Genomic DNA, 19,040 nt, shown 5'->3' on the forward strand with positions numbered 1-19,040 from the left:
CCTTGGATTAGACAGAAAAAGTACAGATGGAAATGAAAAGGCCACTAAAAATATAACTGTATAGAAAGTTGTAGGACGGGGAAGGAATAAACAAAGTGCCTTTTTAAAAATAAACTGAGTAGCAATTAGAGGAATAGAAGAACCAAGAGTGGAAAAAAGCACAGGCAAGCCAACATTTCAGAAGATGAAACGTGGTAAACTCTTGAAGACGGGTTGTGGAAGATGAGGCAGAAATGTTTCTTTTGAGATCTAGGAAATACATTTGTAGCTAATGTATATATGCAGAAAATAAGGTACATGGGTCCTAAAGTAACTGAATGAGAATACCAGAAATACCATGCTATGACACTGACTGCCAATATTTGCTAGCAGCATAATTTTATCCATTAAAAAAGTAATGAAAAGCAATTCCCTTGCATCCAAACCCTCCAGCAAACTCAGAGACAAAATTCACAAAGTGTAATGTGCACCGAGCAAAAAGTGTAAAATATGAAAGGTATCACTTTACTCCACAAAATCAGAGAATTTGTTGAAAATATACCAATGAGCTCAGACTTCTATGGATGGGGGTGGGGAAAGCCAAAACCCAAAATACTAGATAGGGTGACAGCTGAGTCAAACCTAGCCTGAACCAGAACTGGAGTGAAAATTCCTGCCTGTCCACACATCCAGTGTTTTGTTCAATCTAAGCGTACAAGGTGAGTCTGCTAGTGGTAGGAGCACTGCAACCCTCTATCCAACACCCAGTCATCAGCCAAAGCCAAATCTTCAGAAAACAAAGCCAAAAATTCAGAGGCCCACGTACACATTAAGTGTCAAATACAATGTAGGGGAATTTTTACTGCACAGTGGGTAACCAACGAGGACTCAAGCCATAGCCTGATTGTGTACAATTCAACAGTAGGAATAAAAACTAGCAACAAATACCACGCATTCTTATTAGAAAAATACTACAAAGAAACTACCAAGCACTTATTAATTGCTACACAACTGTTATTTGCACTATACAGGTGTTATTAATACTTTAACTAATGGTGATAATTCAAAACTTTTCTCTGGATTGTAAAATGGACAACCTATCTACCTGCTAGCATTGGACTGGCAGCAGAGACCTGAAAACAGTTTCCATGAACAGTTAAAACCCTGAAAGCCATTTTTAATGAGTAATTTTGTGAGACCTTGAGCAGTTTAACTACTCCATGCCTAGCTTCTCCATATGAAAAAAAAATATTCAAACAACATCTTATTGTTACTTATGCTACAATTGCACTCTTACTGATTAAAAGTAAAAGGTATGCTTCAAGACCACCGGTTAGAGAGAATCTGTCTCATTGAACAAGTCAAAATAATTAGAGGAAGAAAATCAATCAGTAGTTATTTTGCACTGCTGATAATCACAAAGTAAAAAAAAAGGAAATTATAGCAGCAAGTCTGAAAATGTAAGCCTGATATAAACTTTACAATTCTATTTCTGAGTAATAGCAGTAAGTGGATGGGAAAGTACTGTTTCTTTTGATACAGGGTGATGTCCTGTCACTTAAATTTACAAAAAAAAAATTCTTCAGATAGGAAAAATTTAAACCATCTAGCATTATTTTAGTACACACAAAACAGTTAAAAGCCATTTATTTCTCTTCTCAAAGATAATCCCTACTAATTGCTCTAGTCATGGAAATACATTCTGCGGGAAAGGATAATGAAGACTACTTGTCAAATTGGTCTTGTCATTATTTCACCGCACAATCCAAACAGCAGAGCCTGACCCATTCCCAGCATGCTGAATATCAGCCTACAGAAAAGGACCCATGCATAAGCCATTCTGACCTTTCTTGCTCGTTTCTTCAGACCTTTCTGACCTCATTAGACTGCTATAAAGAAAATAAAGGAGCTGTTGGGTACTCTTGATGGATTAGAAAGAACAAGAATGTGTCTAGGACTTACTTAAGTACTAAACTGGACCACTGAATTATAATGCTTTTCAAACAATCAAAATGATAATAGGGATGATGATGAAGAAACAGAGGTAGGGAGAAATAGATTGTTAAAATATTTAAGTGTGAATAATATGCTTTTTTGAAATTGTTCATCAGTATCCTTAACCATTTATTCTGCTGTAATTTTAGATGGTTGGATTTTTAAGGCCCCATTTGAATGAGAACAGATATTAAAAACCAGTGGTCCCAGCACAGTTATTCCCATTAAACATGAATATAACTTAAGCACCTTGCTAAAAGAGGGCTTTAATCTCTCCTGGCCAGATTTACTTAATGAATTCTTCGAATTCCCAAAGGAGGGAAACTCTAGAGCCTAGAATACAAGCCTCTGAAGTCCCCGTGTCTCATTTCAAACACTACATCATATTATCAACAAAATCTGTACCTTCACAGACAAAAGGGTAGAGATACTATGAAAGTGCTTATTCTTTACATAATACACCCCTTCTCCAGTGGAATTACTTAGGGTTTTTAAACTGGTTCCCAGTCCTGAAATGGACAACTCATGCATTTTTATAGCTTACATAATAAGTACAAAACATATAAATTAATTTTGCTCTCTAAGTATTGGGTTTTGACATCCCCAGTAAATAATTCTTTTTAGCTAATACTGGTATCTGAGCAAAACTCTCAGAATGGAAACCACAGCCCCACAACTTACAATACAAACCCCTAGTACTGCAAGAGAAATTTTGCAGCAGTTGTTCTCCGAGCTGGAACACAGGACACATGCCTTTTTATCTCTTTATTCTGTATTTCTAACTTCTAGGGAGAAAAGTGCTATGAGGGAATTTATAGGCACATAAATCTTCCATGTTCCCATATATTGTGATTTCTGATTAAAAACTCTTGTCCTGAACCACTGGAAAATTTTTAAGGGAAGAGAAAAGTTTTTCTTTATACGCTTAACTATTCCTAAAAGAAGACACTAGTAGATAGGCTGACCTCAGCCAAAGGGTTCAGCCTTTATTATGCTCTGTGTTAAAATGCAGGCACCGTCACATAAAATTAAATTATGTCCTTTTTAAAAATAAGACTATGCCATTTGTTCCTGAAATAACCTCTGTACAGTTGTCCTGCAGTTTTATGCATCCTGGCATGGGAAAACTGTTGCAGTTGTGATAGCGGGGATCATCCCCTTCAGAAATTTACAGCCTTCGGTAAGTCTCTGCATGTCTCACATCTCTCTGGTGCTAAGTGAGTACACATGCTAGCACCAAGCCAGCACCACGGAGGAGGATGTATATACTGCATTTGCGCAGTAACTCTCACAGGGGTTTATCCCCACCAGCTAAAATGTCTTAAAGCAGCCACTGGATCCAGATAGAGCGATATAGCACATAGAGCTAAGTTAGATGACACAGTGGTTAATAAACAACTTAATCAGGTTTCTACTCCAGACTTCACAGTTGCTGTATCTGGGCAGCTGTTCCAGCACAATTAGATTAGTGATTTATGCTCTCTCTTCGCTCCCCCCCATTTAAGACAGTGGATTCAGATTTGAATATGTACATTTTTCATCCCCATCCCTATCCTGACCTTGTAAATGCAGAGTCATTTCAAGAGTTGTAGATAGGTTTTGGTTTGGTTTTTGTTTTGGGGTTGGTTTTTTGTGGGTTTGTTTTTTTCCCCCCCTTTGTTGTTAGCCAGAGATCACCTTGTGTTTGGACCTGGGGGACGGGGGGAAGCAGAATTGTTATCAGCTAGCAATTCCTCCCTCTTACGTATGGTAGAGGCAAAACCTGTTTCATCAAAATTTTATTTGTCATCTTACAAGTATGCAGAAATTTCTATCATTTGTCTGTCCTGTAAATGAAAGAGAAATTCAAACCCAGTAACATACAGAGAGGGGAAACCACTCCAGAAATGGAAAAATTGCTTTGCTTGATGCATCAAAGCATATGCCTTAATAGACTTGCTCTTTTGAGGCTGTGATGACTGTTGACAATTCTGAGGAGGGCCGATCCACAGGGAGAAATTAAGTGGAGGCTGTTGTGACACTGTATGGGAAGGGAGGTGTAAGGGGGGTGTCCACAAAGCATGGAAAACATAGGTTACTGCCCGAGGAAGAAGGCACAGAAGTGACAAGACGCTTGAACTGTCAGACTGTAGTCTGTCTTGAAACAGCTGCAGAATAAACACTTCTAAAGCTACTTTAAACTTAACTGGTTAAGACAAAAGCCTTTGCAAAAACTTTTCATTGTAATTCTGTGCAGATCCCACCTGTCTGAGGTTAAATTATTAATTTTCCCAGCTTGTCCTTGTTTTGGAATTTGCTTATTCCTGTGAATTAGCTACAGCAGTTAACCTGCCATTTAAAAAGGGCATAGAACAAAATCCCCCTTCACAAAAGGAAGGGCAAGGAGAAAAAAACATCAAAAAAAAAGAAAGATAACTTCTGTTATCATGTTAGTTATTTATGCTATTATCGCATGTATTAGATAGGTTACTTATGTTATTTACTAAATAAACCCTGGAAAAGGAAACTCCTTTCAACTGATCTCTTACATAGTCCAGAAACCTAATTCCAAGTAGCAGAGGGAGAAGTGGGGTAGGGGTGGGAACTCTTATCCTTCCTCCACGTCTCGGATCAGAACAATATGACAAAAGCTTGGTTTCACACTGCAGGATTAAGATAGCAGATATAATCAGGAATTAGTAGTAGGCAGTAACTGTCTTCCAGTGTCTGATGATGACCCAGAATTTAGGTACAATTGTATCAACAAGTTTTGCAAGTTCAGTAACATTTAGGCATCTAAGAAATTAATTCCAGAAAATCTGATGCATGTTTTCATGCTTACTGAAATAAATGAAGCATTTTGTTTATTAAAAAGGCAATTTTTGAACAAGTCTAAGATTCTTATCAAATCACATGGTAAGTCAAGAATCACATGCTCTCCTCCTACATGCCTTATTGTGAGAATTAGAAAAACAGGAGGGAGAAGGCTGTCTTCTTATCTAAATGTTTATTCATGGCAATGAATGAGAACACAAAAGCCTATACCCAGTGGCTGTGCGTTACTAGCAGACACGAGGCCTAGGAGTTCAGACTGCTACAAGAACCAGGGGCTCCTCTATGGGGGTTGCTTAAGGTCCTTTTCTTTATCCACAGATTTGGCAGGGAGTGAAAGGCTCTCCTGGATATTACCTCTACAAAAGCAGATAACAATCTTTCTTCTTCATAAATGTTTTGGAAGCGACTCCAAAAGTTCAACTCACTGAGTCTGCAACACAGATTTTCCACGTGAAATGGTAGCGTGGGGCTTACCTATCACGTGCAACTGCATTTTGCAAACAGTTCCACTGTTTGCATTTTGTCTAGGTTGCTTTGCAGGATTTTTTTTTTTCCTTATTTCCATTTTCAACAAAACAATAAATCCTAAAATATGATAAGCAAGATCAGGGCAAGTATTATCTAGTAAACTGACGTTATGTTAAACACTGGTTCCTTTAAAATACCTTTGAGCTCTAAAATATTACTCTTACCAAAAGACTGAACAATGTGACACAATGTTAATTTACAGAAATTTGATAAAAGTGCACAACTGAATGACAAGCCTTCATTCTATTAAAAGAGGCTTAGATTCCTAAATCATGTACTTTGAAAAATCCTAATATATTTTTCCTTTTATATAAATATTAAGATTTGAATTAAAATGAATTTTAATGTAAAATTATGTTACAGTTTGTTGACAGAACAGAACTTAGTGCATTGGTTTTGGTGATCACCAGGGTTATGCTCTGGAGGAACGATACAAAGGATTCTATGTGTTTGCATATTTATTAATTGCCAAACCTTTTTACAGATTTGTTATTACTAGTGAGTCCTGGCCAAGCCTCCTCTGATCTCTAAACCTCATTAACAGTTAATGAAGCCAAGGGGTGGAAGGGGGTGTGGGAAGAAAAAAAAAAAAAAAATCCACCAGAACCCTGAAAAGAAAGTTACACATACAGCATTATCATGTAGATACTAAGCCTCATTTTCAAAAGTTTTTCTTCAATAATGACTGTATGATTAAGCCTTATGTTGCAAGATTTATTTATAACCATAATTCAAAAACAGTTCAAGTTATTATTATACTGCAACACAAACATAACACGCCTCTGAAGATCTTCTCAAAGTTTTACATATATATCCCATCTGTCTAGAGAAGGGCACAAATTAACAGGGAGCTGTTCAGCTTGCCTTAGTGTAAATTACTTGGTACTTGAAAATTCCTCACAACCCCCATCTCTGATGTAGCCATTAAAGGAATATTGGTCTATCACCTTGCTAAATCACATTTTTAATTGCACCCAGCACTGGAACAAGGGTAACACCAAGGATCGTTTGCAAAGTTTTCCTGCAGCATTTAACAACCTAACTTAATGGACCACCTCTTAAGTCAGCAGTACTGTTTTTCTGGGTTTTTTTTCTTCATTATAGTTCCACCTTACTGCATGCTAAGCACACAAGTAACAGGAACACACTTCACATCACTTGAGTATAGCAAAAGAAAAATATTTCAATATCGAAAGTGTTATTCTTTCTTAAATGAATATTATGCGAAAAATCTAATGAATTCATCTTCACTTATACGCTAAAGATCAGGAAAGTTGGGCCAAGTGAGCCTTCATTAAGCGGCGTGCATCCTCCTCTTCACTGTAGAAACTCATCAGATAATCAAAATCAGACACAACATAATGTAAGGCTTAAGCTACTGAAAGAGAATCAATTGCCAATTACCTTCAGTAATGCGTGATAAGGATAATCCAGATAAGGTAAAAAGAAATCATATAAAAAGTTCATTTGAGTCAGGCTATAAAACCATTCAACAAGGTAAACAGGAAAAGGAGATCAGTAACTCTGTGGTCATGGAATATTGCCCTACATATGCATGTCCACACGATGCTGTAACATAAGCAGCATACTACCACATTTAGACCCACAGTCGTACATGAAAAGCCAGGCTTAATGTTTGCATTCACATCACGGTTAAGCCATAATCCAAACAGATCCTTCAAGATAAGAGTTAACTACACTTGTGCTTTCTGATTTTTCCTTCATCAGTACATGTAGCATTTAAAAATAACATTCTAATAACAAACACCTAAAAGATAACAATTATACATGTTTTCAAGTATCTGAGCAAAAAAACTTACAACAAATTATGAACGTGTTATCCAAGAGAAGATGCTATCATCATTTTCTTGCTATTTATCAAGCATTTCAAATTACTTTGTGATGTTATTAAAATATTATACTGATCACACACAGTTCTCTGAATACATTTACTACTTGAGATGTGTTGGTTAGCTCTTTGTGGCTGAATAAATCATATCCATTACTTCCAGTCTTTGGAAAAAATAAATCACATCACGATGTGACAAATTAAAATACAAGCTTTGAAAGTACCTCTTCAGATAACTTTGTGTTTCCTTTTCCAAAATATTAAACAGGTTGCACTTTTGCAAGCAAGTGAAGAAAGATGCAAATATGCGATAAGTCAACAAATCAGCAAACACAGGCAACGTGTTAGGAACATTTTTCCTGTATAAATCTAATTACATTGGAAGCTGCCGATGTATACTAATCCAATGGCTCTTAGCATGAATTTTAAGCATTTTTAAATATAAATTTGCAGCTGGAAATAGGAATTTAACAATGTTGTTCTAAAATTGCTAATAAAATCTCTGCAGAGATACAAAATATAACATCATGTTTTGTACCATCAAATGGTACAAAATTGAAATTGGGCCTGCATAATTGTATTGATATATGCACGTGAATAACTGCTACTGTACTACTGACCTTGTGATCTCAAAGAACGCCAGTTTCTCTCAGGAGATTTTTAGACCTCTGAAATCATGTTTTCAGTCTGTAGACATTTCCTTAATCTGTCCTTAAAAAAATGAAATTCATGTCTCATTACTGTTAAAATGATACCAACAAACTTTTAGAATTTCTGTCAAAGTATTAGCTATGCCTTACGCACACTCACAGAACAAACAGAAAATTCAGTTTGTTTGCAATGAAACCGATTACCATATTAGGGGGGAAAAAAACTCAAAACAGCATGTGAGTCACATGCATGAGTAAGCCACAGAAGTTATTTTATCAAAATATTTAATTATTGCACACAATTATTAACTAACAAAATATTTTATATTTCATAAGAGAAGACCTGACTTTTTAGTATAAATGATCATACAACCTTTGAGCATGTAGCCAGTATGCACATTTGGTTTCTGGTACACAGGAGCTACTTCTGCTCTGACACAACAGGGAGTCTGAAAACCTCCCCATCTTCCACTGAACAGAACAAAATTCAGTAACAGCAAGGACAATTAAACATTAATCCTGCTTACCAAGGCAGGTGACAGACTTGCCATCTGTTGAAGTCCTTAAAGCAAGGTTTAATATCTTTCTAAAAGACATTTTTGGATATAGGTTTTGAAAAAAACATTTGATCCATACTACACACTTGCGGACATGGCTGTGATAAAGGGAGAAGGGACTGGTGGCACAAGGCAGCGGCAGTTCTGCCTGTTCATGCCACTTTCCATTCCGGCCCCTAACACTTGTGATCCTGCTTTAAAATAACATATCAGAAAATCTTATCTTGGGTCAGTATTTCAACTCAACTTGCAGAGGATCACAAAGGAATATTCATTTCAACATTTCTCAATGTAGAATCTGGTTTCTAGAGTTTGACTGATCATTTTTCACCTTCTTCTGTGGCACTGAAAATTGAGCACAGCTGGAGACGGGCTTACGGCCAGAAGCAGTAGAGAGACACTTCAAATGTGCCTGGAAGGTATTTTGTGCTCGCAGCTAGATCGTAACAACGTGATTACGAAGCAGCTTTGGTACAGACTCCAGTTAGACCTCTGGTGACTTCATATCCTCCTTCAGCACAGGCCATGACTCTCTGGGCTCACAACTCCTACATGCTGCCTTTGCCATGATCTTAAGCATCAGTGGTGCAACACTTGCTATTGAGCCATTCTCTATTTAAGGTATGCTTAAGATTTTTTAGGATCAAAATAATTTGGGAAAACAAAGGTTTTGATCATGATAGAGGAAGTTTAGGTGATAATTAAAGTCTGCATCATGAAGGCAAACTAGATCAACTCCCAAAAGCATTTAGTACTGGCTGTTTTACAGAAGTAATTAATATTTCTTGCCAATACTGCTGCTGTTTGCGTGTGTCACAGTGTGGACAGACAGACACAGTGCATACAACTCAAGCTTTCTGGAGCAAGAAAGAAGATAACAAAAAATGTTGTGTTTTTTGAGGTATGCAAACAAACGAGTTGGTAGCTAATCTAGTAATACATGACTGATGTGATGGAGTGTAGCATGCGACACAGTATAGATCATAGAATCACCAAGGTTGGAAAAGACCCTTAAGATCATCGAGTCCAACTGTTAACCTAACACTGCCAAGTCCATCTATACCATGTCCTTGAGCACCACATCTAGCCGTTCTTTAAATAGATCAAACTGAGCAGGCTGTATAAACTTGAGAGCAATAAGCAGGGCTACAAAGGACGCGTGGGCAGAGAAGAGAAAGTGGGAAATATAGAAGCAATCAGGATGTGGTTCCATTATCAGCTGCAGGATGCATATGATCTTGTAGATGTGAACGGTGAGGAATGACTGCAAATATAGAATCATAGAATCATTAAGGTTGGAAAAGACCCTTAAGATCATCAAGTCCAACGATTAACCTAGCACTGCCAAGTCCACTGCTAAACCATGTCCTCAAGCACCATGTCTACCCGTCTTTTAAATACCTCCAGGGATGGAGACTCAACCACTTCCCTGGGCAACCTGTTCCAATGCCTGACTACCCTTTCGGTGAAGAATTTTTTCCTAATACCCAACCTAAACTTCCCCTGGAGCACCTTGAGGCCATTTCCTCTCGTCCTATCACTTGTTACTTGGGAGAAGAGACCAACCCCCACCTCACTACAACCTCCTTTCAGGTGATTGTAGGGAGCAAGAAGGTCTCCCCTCAGCCTCCTCTTCTCCAGACTAAACAACCCCAGCTCCCTCAGCCACTTCTAATAAGACTTGTGCTCTAGACCCTTCACCAACTTCGTTGCCCATATGGGCAGTGATGGATCTGTGTAGTCCCACCTCAGCCTCTAGTAGTCCCACCAAACGTCATGATAGACTCTGATGGCTATGAGAGGGGGTTCAGTAAGTAGCAAGTGGTCCATGAAGTAATGAAAAATATATTTGGTCCCAAACAAGTCTATATTTTAGCTTCTCTCTGCCCGTAATTTCTGTGAAATTACAGATTCCTTCACATTACAAAGTACAATAAACAATTCAAAGTAGAACAGGGTTTTTATCTAAATACCAACAAAGCCACCCAAATAAAAAACATTAAACGTAAATCCTTTCTCCGAGAACCTGTTTTAACAAAATTTTCTGAAAATCCAGGCCTGGCTCATTTGCAAGCCGAAGTTCTAGACAAATCACAACATTTAATGACTTCCTTAGGCACATGCTCTAGCCCAACACTTACCCTTCTGTGTTAATCTCACTGTGAGAAATGTGTATTTAAAATGCCAACTCAAGCTTTATTTCAAATATCACACATTGTCCTCTCTTCTGGCTGCTCTTTTCTCTAACAATGTCTGCAGTACATGCTCTTTTTTTTTTGAGAAAATTCTCACTTTCTTAAAGGCAATGACAAGCTGAATTTACTAAAGCCAGAAGCATTTTTGACGCTTACTCTGAAGTCCAATAGTTTGAGTAACTTTACTCATACAGCAGCCTACTGACTTGTAATGTTAGTCAAACAGAAAAATTCACAAGAACGAGCCTTTCCACTGAAAGCCATTATAGACCATACACTGGTAGCTATATAAATAACACATTATTATAATACACACTGTAATTAATTAAATTGTGTTACCTTCTTCTTAAGGACATCCAATTAGACATGACAGCAAAGTTAACAATTTCTACTAATTTTAAATAGTAGTGTAACAATGAAATGGTATCTCTGCTCCAAGATTCTTGTGTCCATTCCACACTAATCACTCAAAACTAAGAATACTACTTGAGTAAAACAATGTGTAAAAGATGATAAACAGTAGTAGAAATCAATAAGTGGGCTTCATTTAAAAAAAAAAAAAATCACAGAAACTTTACCACTTTTTGCTAAAATGTAGGTCATCTACAGTTTCCATAGTAACCACTGCTGAACTATAGCTCTACAGATGACCACTGCCTATGGCTGCTTTCTTTGCTAGCAGGTGATGTATAAATACAGCCATGCCTCAGTTAAAATAAGAAAGAGAGAAAGAAGTGCTTGGAATCGCCATTAGTTTACTTCCAAACATAACTCCTGCTTTAACATTTTCAAAAGTATCCCTTAATATCCTTGTGTAGCTGAACTACTCAGCTAACCATTTGGAAACATACAGAAAACTAGTTCTCAGTACTAAAAATGGACTCTCTCTCTGCATCTCAAGCCTGAAGTCTCCAAAATGGAGACAAATCAACTTTACAAGAAGTTGCAAATAAGAAAAATATTTATACAGAGCAACCCACCAAACATCAGTAATGCAGCAGTTCAGAAAGCACTCACATTAGGTTAAGCTGTCTTTGATAAGCACACAGCAAGTTCTGTGATGGTGTATTCAGTACATTCATTACAAGTGGGAGTTAATGGGTTGGCATATTATTATTTTGCACACAAGCACACAGTGAAACCCAGTCATGTAACAACGCTGGAGCCAGAGATAACAACAGTTAAAGCCTCACTTGGGAGGAAGCGGTATAGTCTTCAGTCAGTCTGATGGTGAAAATCCCTTTCTCACCACTATTACTCTGGGACATACATAGTTGATGATGAATTCATTAAAATACAAAAGACTCCACATTACAAAAAGACTCTAATTGGCTTTGATAGTGAACTGGGAAATAACAGGACAAGTCAATGTCCTTGACAACTGCTAACTGGTTTTCCCCTTTAGAACAGAGTCATTTCACTATTATGTGAGTTCAGACTAAACCAGCTACTTATCTCTTTTTTTTTTTTTACAGGTATTACGAAAACTCTGAAATATAAGCTTCGAGGTCTGGATGCTACCCACACGCCTTAATGCTATCAGTGCTACAAATACATTGTGGTAGGGTAGCATCAGTATTCACAAATGCAATCAAAACACCAAAAATGCTACATATTTAGTGAACAGATGATAATCAGTAGCGTTGAATAGCATCAATGAAGAATCATATCCCCTCACTTGCTTTAAACTCTTGCAAGCTCAAAACCACTGGTAGATGAACACAAGACACCACAGAAAGATTGTTGGGAAGCCAAACAGACAAGCTGTCATGGAACAGAGAAAGTTTGAGAAAGCTGTCTGGTTTCCATCAGAGCTTTAGCAAAAAATCAAATACTCCATGTAACTGTTTTTACTTCACTGAATTAGCAAATTCCAAAGAAATAATAGCTTGTGTATATTCTCCTAACCAGAGCTGCTGAAAATGTCACCATGGTATTTGGGGAGGACTGATACTCGGTTTCCTTATATTTCTGTAAGGATCAGGATCTTCAATACACTTCATGCTTGGTGCACACCAGTGGACTGCCATGAGCACCAGAACATCTCAGCAAACAGCAAGACTATAATACATGTGGAAGATAAAGCTGGTCTACAGAGGAAGAAGAAAGTAAGAAGCAAATACAGCCTTCAGAAGGCAGAATACTTGTCTTTTTCCCTAATGTTTCAAAGTTCTTTAAATTTTTGCTCACAGGTCAGTAATTTCCACGGATCCATTCCTCCCTACAGTTTTCTATATGCTTGCTGCCTTGTAAGACTGTAAATTATTTGAGGAAGTCTGTATTTCCTGTATGCAGATACAGGCCTTCATCTTAAGCAGGTCCAAGTCTAGGCCCAATAGGGCCAAAAAGCCCTAGTACAATACCAATGACATAATAAAAATCAGAATATAAAACTCTTCATCACTGAAGGCTGATAATACCGAAAACACAGATAAGAAGATGCAGTTGCATCTTTCTTGTAAGCATTAGAAAAGAGTTTCATCACGAAGTACCAAGAAAAGATAAAACTCCTAAGTTCATCCTTGTTAATTCTGCTTTGCAAGCACAACTGCTAGTCTATTAAAAAAACAAAAAACAACAAACAAAAAACCCAACAAACCAAAACAAAAAACACACACACACAAAAAAAACCACACAGAAGGCTGTTCCCAGCTCACTGCTAGAGACTTAAGATCTCTTACAGCATGGTCACACGAACAACAGATTTGGAAGCTGTATCAATGGATAGGGAAAAAACCTTTGAGCGAGAACAAGCCACTCAATGGAAGGAACCTCTAAAAGAAGATCCACTACTAGTAGAACCTGCACCTTTATGTTGCTGTCCTCCTGATGTTAAACTCCCCTCCTGATGTTAAACTCCCCTCCTGATGTTAAACTCCCCTCAGTCGTGCCTACTGCTAAGTCAATTGCTTGTGTGAGCAAAGAGCAGAGCAGCATTCAGCGAGGAGAAAACACTACCCAATGGCTCATGTACTGAGGGTGGTACATACTGAAATTAGTTATAAAGTTTATAGTAATGGACAGGAAGACAATATAATTTATTAAAAGCACTAATTCTAACTTGGTTTTAAATTTCAAAACATCTTTAAAGCCATCTTTAAAGACTGGTAGCAAAAAGCTATAGACCAGTATAAAATGCAGAATATGTACTAAATGTATGAAACAAAACATGGCACTAGATAAGAAGAGAGGATATTACAAGAGTCTTTCTGAAGCTTCATTTGCTTTCTAAGAGCACATAAAGAAAATTCAAAGAAAGCTGCTGAAGAGCCTTTGGGACTCTCACTAGGAATAAAAGTTAGTGTTAGGATAGAGCAGTCTTGAGAAAGCAAGCATGAAGAAAATTTTTCAGACAAAAATGAAGCTATTATAAGTTATCAACTGGTAACAGAAAAATCCATTTTTCCTTCCTTTATGATTTGATTCATCAATGATTTCCCTACAGAAGCTAACATAATGGTATCACGCCACCCACAGCTTTCACTGGTATCCAAATGTTGTCATAATGTTTCTTCATGTCTGAAGAGCAGGCCAGCTACTTTTAGTGCCCAAGACATCTAAGGTTTTTACACTTAGAAATACATTTTTAAACTCTGATATTATTTGCCAAAGACCATGGACAAGCCTTCACTAAATTAAAGCCCATCTACATCCCAACCTTATGGCTTCTCCAGAAAAGGATGTTGGGTAAGACTAGTTCAAATCCAAGCTAGCTGAAAAGAACTTCTGAAAGGATTTTAAAGACTTTGGGCTTAGGTAAATTCCTCTTTATCAAGAAAGCCATGCTCATCATGATTTTGTGTTTCTAAAATTGCCTGCACGTCACAGGTGAGAAAAAAGAAACTTCACATTCTACGTCTATAAATTAGACTGTAAAGTTATTAAAATTATTTTGCATATTGTAATGGCATCTAAAGACATCAACTGCTATAAAATGTCTAAAACTAGTGGCTAAGACTCGACTTGGTATACTACTCCAATTGTGAATCTAATTTTTATTCTGCATCACAAATCAAAGACAAAATCCAACCATCCTGTTTAACTTTTAGCAAACCTCACAGACAAGGGCCGATCAGCAAGTATCATTTCACGCATCGTGTTAGTGTCATTCTGAACTGGGGATCCCAGATTTGCCTGCAAAAGATGGTTCCAGACCTGCTGACTACGGACCAGGATTTATACATCCGCTCTTAGTGCAAGGTGCTTTTCTCTAACTAATAAACGCAGAACAGATCCGGAAGCGCTATAGAATCCTAATCAACATTTCCCAGTAATTTTCTGATGTGTTTTTGAAATATGTTCCACACACATCAATGTAGTGAAAGAGGATGAGTCATTTTCACTGACTAAGAATTTGCAAACTGCTGGAGCAGTAAATTCCTTTGATCTTGATAAGCTGGCTCATTCTCATTCTGTTCATTAGCCCTCCCTCTTTTCCCAGTTATGAGCCAGCCAATCTGTAGCCCATTCTGCAAACTGACATATTTACCAAGTAAAATCTGTTACCACTGCTTTCTTGCTCTTACTGAAAAACACCCTGATGCTTGTCAAGCTCCTCTTGTCTCAGGGAGCTTCCTTCTCTCTTTTCCTTCATACATGACATGGTCAACAAGCTGTCTTCCCACCCTCATCAGCTCTTTATTAGCTCCTCTCTGTATTTCCCCAGTAACCACTAATTGTTCACCTGTGCATTCTGACTCCACTCTCTCATAATCCAGCAAGTCACGTTCTTGTTCCTCTCTCTTTTTTTTTTCGACTCCCACCTGATGAAATTCCATCATTAGTTCCCAAGTACCATTTTGCTGACGACCTGCAAAAATTGCCAAAGAATCTCAGAAAACAACCTGGTGTGTTGCTGTGAGCCATGTCTTGATAAGTACATTTCTTTAAGGGTTAACATGGGAATGTAAATATCTACGTGATTTGGAAAATAAGAATGTCTTAAATTGTAAGTATAAATTATCATTAATTTTCCAGAAAGTTATTTGGCAACTGTAATAGCGCTATTTTCTCATCTGTTCTATCTGAAAAATTAGTGTATGTGGAGTCTGCCACAAACAGGTATCTACATTTAGGCAGCAATTCAATTACAATACTGATTAGCAAAAAGCATCTTGATGTTTTCACTCTACTCCTTTGATGGAAAAATACTGTACAGTCCAAAAAAAAAAAAAAAAAATCTTTTAGCACTTTATTCTTTACCAATCAAAAATCACGGTTGTCATAGAAACTGTAAAAACTGAAGTCAGTCATGACATAACAACAGGATAATAGAAAATGTCTGCTGGCTCAGGTTTTCATGCTGGAAACGCTTCAGTGAATTTAACTAGGGAGCCAAGCAGTTCCCCAAATCTAACAAAGAATTTTATAACAACAGGTATGACTACTGTTTTTAATAATCTGGCCAGAGTCTGGAAAGTAATAGTATTTATTACTCCTGCTACATTAACGGCAGACAGACTCTTCCCAGAACATTCAGCACAAGCCTCTGCTTAAGGGGACTGAATTTCTTTGATTACACGTCTGAGATACCCTGGAGGGACTTTTGATCAGTGTTCTCAGCGTTCCCGAGACCCCATTTTTGGCATTTCAAACTGAGGCAAATCACTTTAAAAAAAAAAAAAAAAATCTATATTGCCATTAGTTTCTGTCTCTTACATATGCCATTCAGAAAAAAAATTATAATCTGCAGGCCTCTGCCCCAACCCACGGTGGTCCAGCTCCATGCCAAACATTATTTCAGGTTCTTTCCCTACAATGTGAAACTCAATAAAATAAAACTCTACTCTTGACTAACAAAGGCTACAAGAGCCTCTCGCTCTCCATCTCCCAGGGCCAAATCAGAGACCAACTCCACACACCAGAGTTCTTCCTGCCTCTTACTGGAACCACTTGACACTTCATAATTACGGACTGACAGGACTGGCTTACTGCAACCATTTGCCCTTTAAGCAGACACCATCCTGCTGATAAGAAAATAAACATAATACACAGGAATATTGTTGGGCTGGCCTCACTGCGGGTGAGCAAACTGAGTAGCTTAACCATGAATAATATGAAAAGCAGCAATGTGGAAGTATTCAGATCTTTAAAAAAAAAAAAAAAAAAAAAGAAATCTCAGAAGCCCTGAGAATTGAGTTTTATGGAGACATTTAAACAACTGTTTTTGGTTTTCAGCTAGTTTCCTTAAGACATATTTTCACTCCGTAGCTTTAATTTATTCTTTCAAATAAGTAGGTACACATATTCTGAATAGAGAGCAAATGGGTACTGGTGTTCCCTATGCTTTCCCAGAATTATCTTAAATATAAAACTGTTTTATCGTGATTGTATCTAACGGTTTCCAGACCTGTTAAAAGCTTCACTGACACTACCACCCCCACTCCCCACCTTGCTTAAGAATGACACTTAACAGCAGGGGTGAGCATAGTTGGTCTGTAACACGCTTCAGCAATTCACAGAAGGTTAGCTGACATAAATTAGAGAAACTTTCCAGTTGCACCTGAGAAGTTTGGGCCAGCACAAATTCACCTGTCAAGTTCCCTAACCATGAGTTTAGAAAAAAGTTCTGATTTAAAACAAAGTGAAATCCTGATTCCAGTAAAATGATTAGCACACAATCCAGGAGTGAAATAGTAAACTTTCTTCAAGAAAAAGAAACAACCACAAATCACCTCTCCTTAAAAAGAATGGCATGAACTAATTTGTTTCCTGCATATATTGTGCAGGCTGCTTCTTAGAAAACAAGTGCCTGATTCACACAAATCCCTAAACCGTAGGGTGAGAGAGACAGATTTATTTCTTCAGTTACCGTGACTGAGACCCTAGTCAACAACATGTATAAAACCCTGTAGCTTCTCAGTCTTAAGTTCTGTGGCATTCTGGCACAAACTTTACATTTAAAATATCACTCAACATTTCTGTATGCCATTACCACATTTGCTGTACTTGTACATATGTATGTACACAAACACATATATATGCTTTTTCAAATTACGTATATTACACACATATAGTTATGCTTTTGTCAAGCTATAAATATATGCACACATGTGTACACATGCACACAGACCTATATCTTTTTTTTAATTAAAAAAGGCACATTCATTTCCACAGATGCCATTGAGGAAATGAAAAGCAATATAATGTTATTGTAATCATTTAACTGATTTGGATATGCCCAAATTTTATTTTTTAATAAAAAATGGTATCACAGGGAAAAAAATGTAAGTATTAATGTAAAATGTTAAGTATTAATAATTAACAACAGTCCTAATCTACATGCAGCTTATAAAATACTGTTATAATATTACATTCCACTATCACAAAGAATTACTGTGTACTGACGGGGATTACAGGAGCTCATGGCATAATAGAGGATTTTTAGATTGCTGTTGTGTGTCTCAGCAGTCTCTTGGAGAAGCAATGAATCTGCTCATGTATTGATAAAGAAGAGTGAGAATAATTTATATGAATCTTTTTAGATTTTTCTGAACAGCAGAGTGGCTTTGGGCACACAGTAGGAGCCCAGACTTCAGGGAACATGTATACAGAATAAACACATTACTGCATAAAGTGGGCTGAGGAAAGAATTTGACACTGATCTCGGATGAGGCTAGAGCAAACGTCTTACATATTCTAAAAGCCTGCTGTTATGCTATAACATATGCTAGTGAGGACACAGTTGTCTGCAGCAGCAAGGCATGTTTTCTTGTTTTGCCCCATATTCAAACATTACGCAACCCAGTCCTGCAACTTTCTCACACAAATAATCTTTATTTGCAAATATTCTTATTGATTTCCGTTTTCTATCTAGGGATTTTGGACTGTTAATAAATCTGTCATTTGGTTTTTGCAGAAGCTGATAACCAACAGAAAATAATAGCAAAGGGCAGGAATCTGCAAACCACTACTGCCAGTATCTGATTGAAAAGAAATGAGTTCTGATACAAAATATGCAATACCAGATCCTCTCAAAAACCTTTAGTAAGTAGTAATCTGTTGCAGTGATCACTCCAATAAACTCATTCTCCCCAGAAAAACATAAAAGTATACTTCCAAAAAAACAGTGGGTGCTAGTAAAATTGGAAAAATAAAACTGTTATATAGGAATTGCCTAATTTTCTTTGAGGTAACAAACAGGAAAACAGCCAGAAGTTCCTCAGCTAATTTACACGAAATATTACATAGGTCTGATTCTTCACCACCCTATATGAACACCACTGTAAAAAGAAGTAGATATGGCTTCTATTTTGATGCCTCTAAATTGTACAAGATTCAACTATGGAGAGCCAAGCTCCTTAAATTCAATCTTCGTTGTTTATTTCTGCTTTACGAAAACACTTGAACTGGTTTATTTACTTTGTGATTTATAAAGTCTGCTGTTGTAGCAGTCAAGGATGTTTTGGGTTTTCCACAAAAATCTTACAAGTACTTACCTAGACTGAGCTGCATTAAAAAAGCACTGCCATTG

The 19,040-nt window shown here is 37.3% G+C and overlaps 1 protein-coding gene across 4 annotated transcripts in view; it reads right to left on the reverse strand.

The window, feature by feature from the left end:
- Positions 1-19,040, reverse strand: part of CSRNP3 (cysteine and serine rich nuclear protein 3) — a 114,598-nt gene that overhangs the window by 59,384 nt on the left and 36,174 nt on the right. The window contains exon 1 of one of the 4 annotated variants that reach the window (XM_087732531.1): positions 7,786-7,863. The exons of the other annotated variants lie outside the window; for them this stretch is intronic. The gene's annotated coding sequence lies outside the window, so the exon portion shown is untranslated. Of the gene's footprint in view, positions 1-7,785; positions 7,864-19,040 lie in introns of those variants that run through there. 4 annotated transcript variants of the gene reach the window in all.

Source organism: Nipponia nippon, unplaced genomic scaffold (assembly GCF_047370975.1).
Source record: "Nipponia nippon isolate SJK-2023a ecotype South Korea unplaced genomic scaffold, ASM4737097v1 scaffold_5, whole genome shotgun sequence".
Lineage (NCBI taxonomy): Eukaryota > Metazoa > Chordata > Aves > Pelecaniformes > Threskiornithidae > Nipponia > Nipponia nippon.